Source organism: Dendrobates tinctorius, unplaced genomic scaffold (genome assembly GCF_039654945.1).
Source record: "Dendrobates tinctorius isolate UK_male_01 unplaced genomic scaffold, ASM3965494v1 ptg000087l, whole genome shotgun sequence".
Classification (NCBI taxonomy): domain Eukaryota; kingdom Metazoa; phylum Chordata; class Amphibia; order Anura; family Dendrobatidae; genus Dendrobates; species Dendrobates tinctorius.
In genome coordinates this window covers 473,723-485,000 of record NW_027361755.1, presented here as the reverse complement: position 1 = coordinate 485,000, position 11,278 = coordinate 473,723, and the positions used below count along the sequence as shown (strand labels likewise).

The window sequence follows — 11,278 nt, the reverse complement described above, 5'->3', positions numbered from 1 at the left end:
TTCTGAAAACTGGACTCAAGCAAGCTGGACTTTATGGCAGAAGCTGGACTCATCTTTGGGACTCTGTTTACTGGGCAGCTGCAACTGGTGGTGGACTCTGCTCCAAGGCTGCACTATGGTGATGGATCCAGTTATGGTGATGGATCTGGGTGGAGGAGAAGATGCACGCAGGTGGTGGGCTCTGTTGCTAGGAGCGTACGCAACAGAGCAAAGCTAAGTGGTGTTTCCCCTGTTTTGTCATCTTTCCTCATGTGTGTTTAGTGCAGTGGTGGGATTAGTTTCCGCACCGACCAATTCCCTAGTGAGGGTTTAGGTGCAGGGCGAGTCAGGGTTTGCGGTACGCGTGCGTCGCCCGGTGCGGAACCGGCATAGGGAACGTTAGGAGCTCAGGGGAGTACAGGAGGTCTCCAGGTCCCTATTCTCTATCGCAGGGTCCACCACTGTTAATGTCACCCAGGTTCCCCTTTATTATTTAAATTCGCCTTACTGGAGGCGGGGTTTCCAGACTATTATATAAATACGTGTAATACCTAAATTCGCCAGTTGGAGGCGGTGTATCCAGCTGCACGTCTTCTTATTTAAATTCGCCCCACTGGAGGCGGTGTATCCAGGGTCACGTGAGTCATATGGGTTCGCCTTGCGGTACTCGCTGTGTCCAGACACACGTGACCGTGACACCGATGCTGGTACCTCATGAGTCCCGGTACCTTCCGGTGTCCCGCAGTCTTCTCTCCATGGGCGCCACCATCTTACAAAATGGCGGGCGCATGCGCAGTGCTCCCGCGAATCTGCCGGCTGGCAGATTCATTCATTCTTTTTACAGGTACACTTTGATCACTGTGATAATCTATCACAGTGATCAAAATACAAAAAAAGTAAATAAATCCACCCTTTATCACCACCATAGCTAGGGACACATAATAAAATAAAGAAAATATATTTATTTTTATTTTTCCTTTATAGTTAGGCTTAGAATTCGGGTTAGAATTAGGGTTAGGGTTGCAATCAGGTTAGGATTAGGGTTGCAATTAGGGTTAGGGTTGCAATTAGGGCTAGGGTTAAAATTAGGGTTGTAATTAGGGTTAGAATTAGGGTTAGGGTTTGAATTAGGGTTAGGGCTGGAATTAGGGTTAGGACTGGAATTAGGGTTAAGATTAGGGTTAGGGGCGTGTTGGGCTTGGGATTAGAGTTAGGCTTGTGGTTAGTGTTATGGTTGGGATTAGGGTTAGGGGTGTGTTGGGGTCACCATTGATTCCAGCCAATTTTGCGTCCAAAAAGTCAAACAGTGCTCCCTCCCTTCCGAGCCCCGACATGTATCCAAACAGTGGTTTACCCCATTATATGGGGTATTAGTGTACTCAAGAAAAATTGCACAACAACTTTGGGGGTCTAATTTCTCCTGATACCCTTGGGAAAATAAAAAATTGGGGGCTAAAAAATGATATTTGTGGGAAAAAAAATTATTTTTTATTTTCACCGCTCTGCGTTATAAACTTCTGCGAAGCACTTTGGGGTTCAAAGTTCTCACCACACATCTAGATAAGTTCCTTAGTGGGTCTAGTTTCCAAAATGGTGTCACTTGTGGGGGGTTTCCACTGTTTAGGCACATCAGGGGTTCTGCAAACGTAACATGGTGTCCGATCTCAATTTCAGCCAATCCTGCGTTGAAAAAGTCAACCGGTGCTCTTTCCCTTCCGAGCTCTACTGTGCACCCAAACAGAGGTTTACCCCCACATATGGGGTATCAGCATACTCAGGACAAATTGCACAACAACTTTTGGTGTCCAATTCCTCTTGCTACCCTTGGTAAAATAAAAAAATGGGGCAAAAAGGTCATTTTTGTGAAAAACAAATATGATTTTTTATTTTTACGGCTCTACGTTATAAACTTCTGTGAAGCACTTGGGGGTTCAAAGTGCTCACCACACATCTAGATAAGTTCCTTGGGGGGTCTAGTTTCCAAAATGGGAACACTCATGGGGGATTCTACTGTTTAGGCACATCAGGGGCTCTGCAAAGGTAACATGACGCCCGCAGACCATTCCATCAAGTCGACATTTCAAAACATCACTACTTCCCTTCCGAGCCCCGACGTGTGCCCAGTGATTCCTCCCCGCATATGGGGTACCAGCTTACTCATAAACTGGACAACAATTTTTAGGGTCCAATTTTTCCTGTTACCCTTGTGAAAATAAAAAATTGCGGGCTAAAAAATCATTTTTTGAGGAAAAAAAATTAATTTTCTATTTTCACGGCTCGGCATTATAAACTTCTTTGAAGCACTTTGGGGTTCAAAGTGGTCAACACACATCTACTCAAGTTTCTTGGGGGGACTAGTTCCCAAAATGGGGTCACTTGTGGGGGTACTCCATTGTTTAAGCACACAGGGGCTCTCCAAACACGACATGGTGTCCGCTAACGATTGGAACTAATTTTCCATTCAAAAGTCAAATGGCGCTCCTTGCCTTCTGGGCCCTGCCGTGCGCCCAAACAGTGGTTTATGACCACATATGAGGCATTGCTGTACTCAGGAGAAATTGCCCAACAAATTTTAGGATCCATTTTATCCTGTTACCCATGGGAAAATGAAGAAATTGAGGCTAAAATAAAATTGTAAAAAAAGTACTTTTTTTTACGGATCAATTTGTGAAGCACCTGAGGGTTCAAAGTGCTAACTATGCATCTAGATAAGTTCCTTGGGGGGGGTCTTTTCCAAAATGGGGTCATTTGTGGGGGAGCTCCAATATTTAGGCACACAGGGGCTCTCCAAATGAGACATGGCAACCGCTAACGATTGGAGCTAATTTTCCATTCAAAAAGTCAAATGGTGGTCCTTCCCTTCCGCGCAATGCCGTGCGCCCAAACAGTGGTTTATGACCACATATGAGGTATCGGTGTACTCAGGAGAAATTGCTCAACAAATTTTAGGATCCACTTTATCATGTTGCCCATGTGAAAATGAAAAAATTGATGCTAAAAAAAAATTTTTTGTTGGAAAAATTAAAATGACCATTTTTTCCTTCCACGTTGCTTTAGTTCCTGTGAAGCACCTGAAGGGTTAATAATCTTCTTGAATGTAGTTTTGAGTAGCTTGAGGGGTGCAGTTTTTAGAATGGTGTCACTTTTGGGTATTTTCCACCATATAGACCCCTCAAACTGACTTCAAATGTGAGGTGGTCCCTAAAAAAAAATGGTTTTGTAAATTTTGTTGTAAAAATGAGAAATCACTGGTCAACTTTTAACCCCAAGTTATAACATCCTAATAAAAAAAAATTTTGTTTCCAAAATTGTGCTGATGTAAAGTAGACATGTGGTAAATGTTGTTTATTAACCATTTTGTGTCACATAACTCTCTGGTTTAACAGAATAAAAATTCAAAATTTGAAAATTGTGAAATTTGCAAAATTTTCTCCAAATTTCCATTTTTTTCACAAATAAACGCAAAAATTATCAACCTAAATTTATCACTATCATGAAGCCCAATATGTCAAAATAATCTCAGAATCACTAGGATGCGTTGAAGCGATCCTGAGTTATTACCTCATAAAGGGACACTGGTCAGAATTGCAAAAAATGGCCTGGTCATTAAGGTCAAAATAACTCTAGGCTTGGTCATGAAGGTGTTAAATAAAGCGTTTAGTACTGTTATGTGTTATGCTATGGAGCATGGCGGGGAGAGTAGAGGACGTCAGAGCAGAAGGCGGGACAGGCATCCCGGGGCGGTGATAACCAACAAAACAGAACTTCTCCAGATCCGCTCAACAACTCACCACGATCCCTGCAATTTTGAGCACGGATGCTGGCGATGCGCTCACTGGACCGATAGCGCAGGTCCGCCAGCTTCTTGCGGATCTGGGTCATGGAGAGCTCCACACCGAATCGGCAGGCTAGGCCTCTCCTGATCCTCCTCAGCACTGCCCTTTTGTGGTGCATGGGATGCTGATGGAATGCACTTGCATAGTCACGTGCATCCACCTCCCTCACTAGGTATCGCACCTCAGCATCCCCCTATGGAACAGAACGCCTGGCCGCCATATTGACACCTAAGTGCACCACGCCGCATCAACGACGCCCACCAGAGCGTTGTGACGTCACGACGTACGTTTGACGCCGTTGGGGACGCTAATGCATCCTCGAAGGGAAGCACCCCTCAATTCAGCGTATCCGCCTGATCGGAGACGCAACTGCGTTCGCAAAGTGTCGCTTTCTCGATACATCGTCTATGGTCAGACGGGAATGCTGGTGTGTGCACCGTTGCGGTTTTGTATGGATATCTATACATCTAATTTTTAACATAGGTGTATAGACATTAAAATAGGTATATATTGTATGCATATTGGTATGTACACCATGTTCCTAATTATTATGCAATTGTTCTTTTTCTCTGTTTTTCCTAAAGGGTTGGTTGTCATGTCGGACGCTGTTCACACCACAGCGTCCGGCAGGCAGAGGTAGTTCCACCTCCAGCCACTATAGCCTCAGTGGCGCTGGCTTGATCTTCAGGCTCTCGGGGGTTAATCCTGCTGGAGACCAGGTTGGAAGGTTAGTCACGCCCACGGTCTTTAAATAGTCATACTGGCATATGGGCGTCGCCGATTATAGCTTGTGTTTTCATACCAAGTGGTTCCGGTCTGGAGTGGAGGTGTTGCAGAGAGAGAGATTCGTATCTGGTGTCGTATGATCCATCGTTATCCTTTCTCCTTCCCATATTTGTGTTTAGTTGTGCCCTGTTCACATTACTGTATATTCCTGTGTGTGTGCGGCGCAGTGCAGTTTAAGTTCTCCCTGTCTGTCTTATTTGTGTGGGAGCTTTGGTGGTGTGTCTCCTCACTGGGTGGAGGGTGGAGGGTTAAGTGCAGGGCTGAGCAGGAGATAAGGAAAGGGTGGAGGCTCAGGCATTTGCACCTTCAGCAAAAACCCTGGGTTGAGGGTCAGACAGGGTTTCCCCTAGTGAAAGGGACACCACAGGGGCCCCGGGTATTTCTGCCTTAGTTGTCCTAAGCCCCGCGTGACATTGGTGCAAATGACAGTCAGTGTAGTAAAAGTCATCACGTGTTGGAGTATATATCGAATTTTAGCAGCTGCTAAAAAGCTAAATATATAATTATATATATATATATATATATATATATATACACATATATATATATATACAGTGTGGCAAAAAAGTATTTAGTCAGTCAGCAATAGTGCAAGTTCCACCACTTAAAAAGATGAGAGGCGTCTGTAATTTACATCATAGGTAGACCTCAACTATGGGAGACAAACTGAGAAAAAAAAATCCAGACAATCACATTGTCTGTTTTTTTTTCATTTCATTTGCATATTATGGTGGAAAATAAGTATTTGGTCAGAAACAAAATTTCATCTCAATACTTTGTGATATATCCTTTGTTGGCAATGACAGAGGTCAAACGTTTTCTGTAAGTCTTCACAAGGTTGCCACACACTGTTGTTGGTATGTTGGCCCATTCCTCCATGCAGATCTACTCTAGAGCAGTGATGTTTTTGGCTTTTCGCTTGGCAACACGGACTTTCAACTCCCTCCAAAGGTTTTCTATAGGGTTGAGATCTGGAGACTGGCTAGGCCACTCCAGGACCTTGAAATGCTTCTTACGAAGCCACTCCTTCATTGCCCTGGCGGTGTGCTTTGGATCATTGTCATGTTGAAAGACCCAGCCACGTTTCATCATCAATGCCCTTGCTGATGGAAGGAGGTTTGCACTCAAAATCTCACGATACATGGCCCCATTCATTCTTTCATGTACCCGGATCAGTCGTCCTGGCCCCTTTGCAGAGAAACAGCCCCAAAGCATGATGTTTCCACCACCATGCTTTACAGTAGGTATGGTGTTTGATGGATGCAACTCAGTATTCTTTTTCCTCCAAACACGACAAGTTGTGTTTCTACCAAACAGTTCCAGTTTGGTTTCATCAGACCATAGGACATTCTTCCAAAACTCCTCTGGATCATCCAAATGCTCTCTAACAAACTTCAGACGGGCCCGGACATGTACAGGCTTAAGCAGTGGGACACGTCTGGCACTGCAGGATCTGAGTCCATGGTGGCGTAGTGTGTTACTTATGGTAGGCCTTGTTACATTGGTCCCAGCTCTCTTCAGTTCATTCACTAGGTCCCCCCGCGTGGTTCTGGGATTTTTGCTCACCGTTCTTGTGATCATTCTGACCCCACGGGGTGGGATTTTGCGTGGAGCACCAGATCGAGGGAGATTATCAGTGGTCTTGTATGTCTTCCATTTTCTAATTATTGCTCCCACAGTTGATTTCTTCACTCCAAGCTGGTTGGCTATTGCAGATTCAGTCTTCCCAGCCTGGTGCAGGGCTACAATTTTGTTTCTGGTGTCCTTTGACAGCTCTTTGGTCTTCACCATAGTGGAGTTTGGAGTCAGACTGTTTGAGGGTGTGTACAGGTGTCTTTTTATACTGATAACAAGTTTAAACAGGTGCCATTACTACAGGTAATGAGTGGAGGAAAGAGGAGACTCTTAAAGAAGAAGTTACAGGTCTGTGAGAGCCAGAAATCTTGATTGCTTGTTTCTGACCAAATACTTATTTTCCACCATAATATGCAAATAAAATGAAAAAAAAACAGACAATGTGATTTTCTGGATTTTTTTTCTCAGTTTGTCTCCCATAGTTGAGGTCTACCTATGATGTAAATTACAGACGCCTCTCATCTTTTTAAGTGGTGGAACTTGCACTATTGCTGACTGACTAAATACTTTTTTGCCCCACTGTATATATATACACAGAGAGAGAGGAGAGAGAGTGCAAAAGGGTTGCACATCAATGTAAATCAATGTAGCTGCCACACGTATGCGCATAGCGTACCGCCGTGTGCACGGACCATTATTAGTGAAAGAACGACAAAGCATTTATAAAGTAAAACGTAAAGTTTATTACAAAAATCATTACAGATAATGAAAAATAAATGTATTAATGTGATCAGTAGCCCACTATAAGATCTGATGGTGCCAAGTAACAGCACCAGGACCGTTAAAATTTTGGCAGTAGTTGTCTCTGCAGGCCTTCGCATCATCCTTGGTTTTGCCGTGTACAACTGGTTGAAGTTCTGCAATTGTGGGGTCGCTTGCACGCCAGTCATTGAGCACCACTTCACCATTTGTTTGGTTGTCAGAGTCCATGAAGCCAAGCAGACTGTACGCAATTGCATCGCACCGCCAAAGGAAGTTGTGCAGCACGCAGGTTAATAGGCGTGTGGAAAACTCTTAAGTGGTTGGCCAAGATGCCAAAGGCATTTTCTACAACCCGTCGTGCCCTTGACAACCGGTAATTGAAAATTCGTCTTTCCTCCGTAAGACTTTTTTGGGGGAACGGTTTGAGAAGATTGGCATGAAGCGGGAAGGCTTCATCGCCGACAAAAACAAAATTAAGGTTGCCTGTTGTCTCCGAGTTGGGAGGCAAGTACAGGTCACAGTTGTTCAATCGCTCTCCAAAACGTGTGTGCTCTAAAACACCACCATCAGAAACCCTGCCGTTCATGCCAACATCAACATTTATAAATTCGTAATTGGCGTTAACAAGGGCCATCAGGATGACACTGAAATAGCCCTTATAATTGTAGAAATAGGATTCGCTGTTTGGTGGTTGAGTGATCCGCACGTTTCCCGTCCAAAGCCCCACCACAGTTGGGGAACTGCAAAAGCTGCTCAATATCTGAGGCAATAATTTTCCATTCCACCTCCGTTTTGGGAAACTGAATGTAGCTCCATAGACTGCGGACAACCACATTACATGTCTCCGGAATTAAAACGCTGAGCAGGGACCTTGAAACAGCTGCAGAAAATTGTAAGTCTTGCAGTGAGCGTCCGGTGGCCAGCAATCGCAGCATGACTGCCAATCTTTCGTCTGCCGGGACAGCAGCATGCATTGCTGTATCCTTCCGTTGAATAAGTGGCATAACACTTTCCAGTAACAGTTTGAAGGATTCCTCTGACATCCGCAGATAGTTGTGGAAATCATGAGGATTCTTCTTCTGAAGCTCTCTTACAAGTTGCATGTGGGAGAATTTGGACCTCTGGTTCACATGCAACACTTTAGTTTGGAACGCCTCTCTAGCATCCGTGCCTCATCTCGTTGCCGAGCTCCCTCAACCAGCAATGCAGCAACCACAACAGCACGCTCCGCATAGTTCATGATGTGCAAACGGCAAAATAAAAGGTAAAGATGAGAGAAGTTTCAACAGAACAATAACGCATAAGTAATGGGAACACTACAAAGATCCTACAATGGCGGGGGCGGGCGGGGCAGAAAAACTAAAATGGCTGCCCATGCCAAAGCGTATGTACACAGATAGAAGCCAAGCAGCCCTCTATTTGCTTGCAAGTGTAAAATCATGACCACAATGTAGAATAGAGTTATGATTAAATATAATAGATAGCCGACCTAAAAAAGGAAACGCAACAAAGATCCTAATTTGAGACCCCAAACAATGCCTACCTTGCAGACGGATCATCCAGAAGGTGTAGTAAGATCCATGAGTAATTGCGTACTAGCGACTCAGACAGGGACGCTGAAGCAAACCACGTAGTAAAATCCACGAATAATAATGCACCAGCGTCCCCGTGTGAAACGCTAAAGGAAAACCGTATAATACGATCCACAGCGCTCAGGAACAAAGCATGGAAGCGCTATTACATTGTCTTCTTTTATGACGAGGTCACCCAATCAGAGAATAATAGCGCTGTAGTGGCCACCAATCGGAGCTAAGGGGGGCGTTGAAAAGAAAAAGCAAAATCATGCCTGCATCGCTGAGTTCTGAGTCGCCAACGAGGTCGCTTGTCGTTGTTATGGCGTTAAACACAGCGATGCATGCTGGACAGCCGGTCGCCAATGATCAAAAATGGCCCAGGCCATTCGAGCATGATCGGCGACATCGCAGCGGGGGCCCGGTCACCGCTATGTGTCACATGTAGCGAGATCGTTGGCGAGGTCGCTGTTGCTTCACAAAACCTGTGACGTTTCAGCGATCTCGCTATGTGAGGGGCCTTAAAGGGGGTTTTACACATAGCGATATCGCTAGCAATATCGCTAAAACGTCACTGATTTTGTGACGTTATAGCGATATTGCTAGCGATATCGCTATGTGTGATACTTACCTCCGACCGGCTCCCCCGCTGTCTGTCGCTCATCGCGCGAGATCGGGCGGCTCCATTTCTCGTCGTCAGCTTCCTGCTGGGCTTCCTGCTGTGTGAGACGAGCGACGTGTGGAGGCGGGCGGGAGGACGTCTGGATCGCTGCGCGTGAAAGGTGAGTATCGTGCGCTGCGTCACTGCTGCTTCGCTGTGAGATCTTCCTGTGTGGAAGCTCACTAGCTATCATTTAGCGATGCACCAGCGATCCTGACCGGGTCGTATCGCTGGTCGGATCGCTGGTGCATCGCTAAATGTAAAAGGGCCTTAAGGCTCACAATCGGATTTATTTCTTAACATAAATTAGGATTTGCAAAAAGAGAAAATATAAACACAGAGACCTCTAAACCATGTTAGATTTTTCAATTTACCCCTCCAAGGCTATTTGCACCTTCATGACCAAGTCAATTTTTAAAATTTTGACGAGTGTCACTTCATGTGGTAATAACTCTAGAACGCTTTAATGTATCCCACTGATTCTGAGACTGTTTTTTCCTGACATATTGTACATGATAGTGGCAAAAAAAATTCTATATGACTTATTTATTTATGAAAAAAAAAATTCAAAACGGAAATTTGGTGAAAATTTAACTTTGAATTTTTATGTTCTTAAATCAGTCATGTGTCACAAAATAGTTCATAAATGACATTTTCCACATGTCTATTTTATATCTGCACAATTTCTTACAACTTTTTTGTTAGGAAAGGTTAAAAGTTGACCAGCGATTTCTCATTCTTTGACCCCTTTCTGACATATGACGTACTATCCCGATCAGCCACACTCACAGGGGGAGCGTGGCTGATCGTGGCTTGGTGTCAGCTGATTATCACAGCTGACATGGGTCATTAAGTGCCAGGGCAGTAACTGCCAGGAGCTGTCACGGACCGCTCCCAGCACTTTAACGCCCGGCACGCTGCAAGCAAACATGATCGCAGTGTTCCGGTGGCAGAGAAGCATCGCGCAGTTCTGAGGTTCTCCCTGCCTGCAGACCCCCACATCCAAGATGGCCACGGGGTCCTTATGGGTCCTGCAGGGAGGTGGCTTCTCAGTGCCTGCTGAGAGCAGGACCTGAGAAGCCTCCTCCACTGCCTGTCAGATCGCTGATCTGACACAGTGCTGTGCAATGTGTTAGATCAGCGATCTGACATTATACAGTGATATCCCATCCTGGGACATGGTAAAAAAGTTTAAAAAAAAATATTATACTGTGTAAAAATATTTTTTTTAAAAATTCCTAAATAAATAAAAAAATATTTTTCCAATAAATACATTTCTTTATGTAAATAAAAAAACAATTAAAAGTAACATTTAAAATTGCCACGTCCATTACGACCCGACCTATAACTGTCCCACTAGTTAACCCCTTTAATGAACACTGAAAAAAAATAAACGAGGCATAAAACAATGCTTCATCATCACACCGCCGAACAAAAATGGAATAACACGCAATCAAAAAGATGGATAAAAATAAACATTGTACGTCATCTTGTCCTGCAAAAAACGAGCCCCCATACAGCGTCATCAGCGAAAAAATTAAAAAGCGATAGCTCTCAGAATAAAGCGATGCAAAAATAATTACTTTTTATATAAAATAATTTTTATTGTAAAAAAGCGCCAAAACATTAAAAAATGATATAAATGAGACATCGCTGTAATTGTACTGACCCGAAGAATAAAACGGCTTTATCAATTTTAACACTCTGAACGATGTAAACGCCTCCCCAAAGAATTTCATGAAATGCTGGTTTTTATTCATTCTGCCTCTCAAAAATCATAATAAAAAGCAATCAAAAATGTCATGTACCCAAAAATGGTACCAATAAAAACGTCAAATAAGACCTCACATGACACTGTGGGCCAAAATATGGAAAAATTATAGCTCTCAAAATGTGGTGATGCAAAAACTATTTTTTGCAATAAAAAGCATCTTTTAGCGTGTGACAGCTCCCAAACATAAAAACCAGCTAAAAATAGTAAATCAACCGCCCCCCCCCTTTATCATCCCCTTAGTTAGGGAAAAATAAAGAAAAAATGTATTTATTTTCATTTTCCCATTAGGGTTAGGGCTAAAGTTAGGGTTTTGATTAGGGTTGGGATTAGGGGT

At 43.8% G+C, this 11,278-nt stretch overlaps 1 protein-coding gene across 1 annotated transcript in view; it reads right to left on the bottom strand.

Moving 5' to 3' along the window:
* Positions 1–11,278, bottom strand: part of ZDHHC14 (zDHHC palmitoyltransferase 14) — a 470,395-nt gene that overhangs the window by 5,578 nt on the left and 453,539 nt on the right. The window lies entirely within an intron of this gene.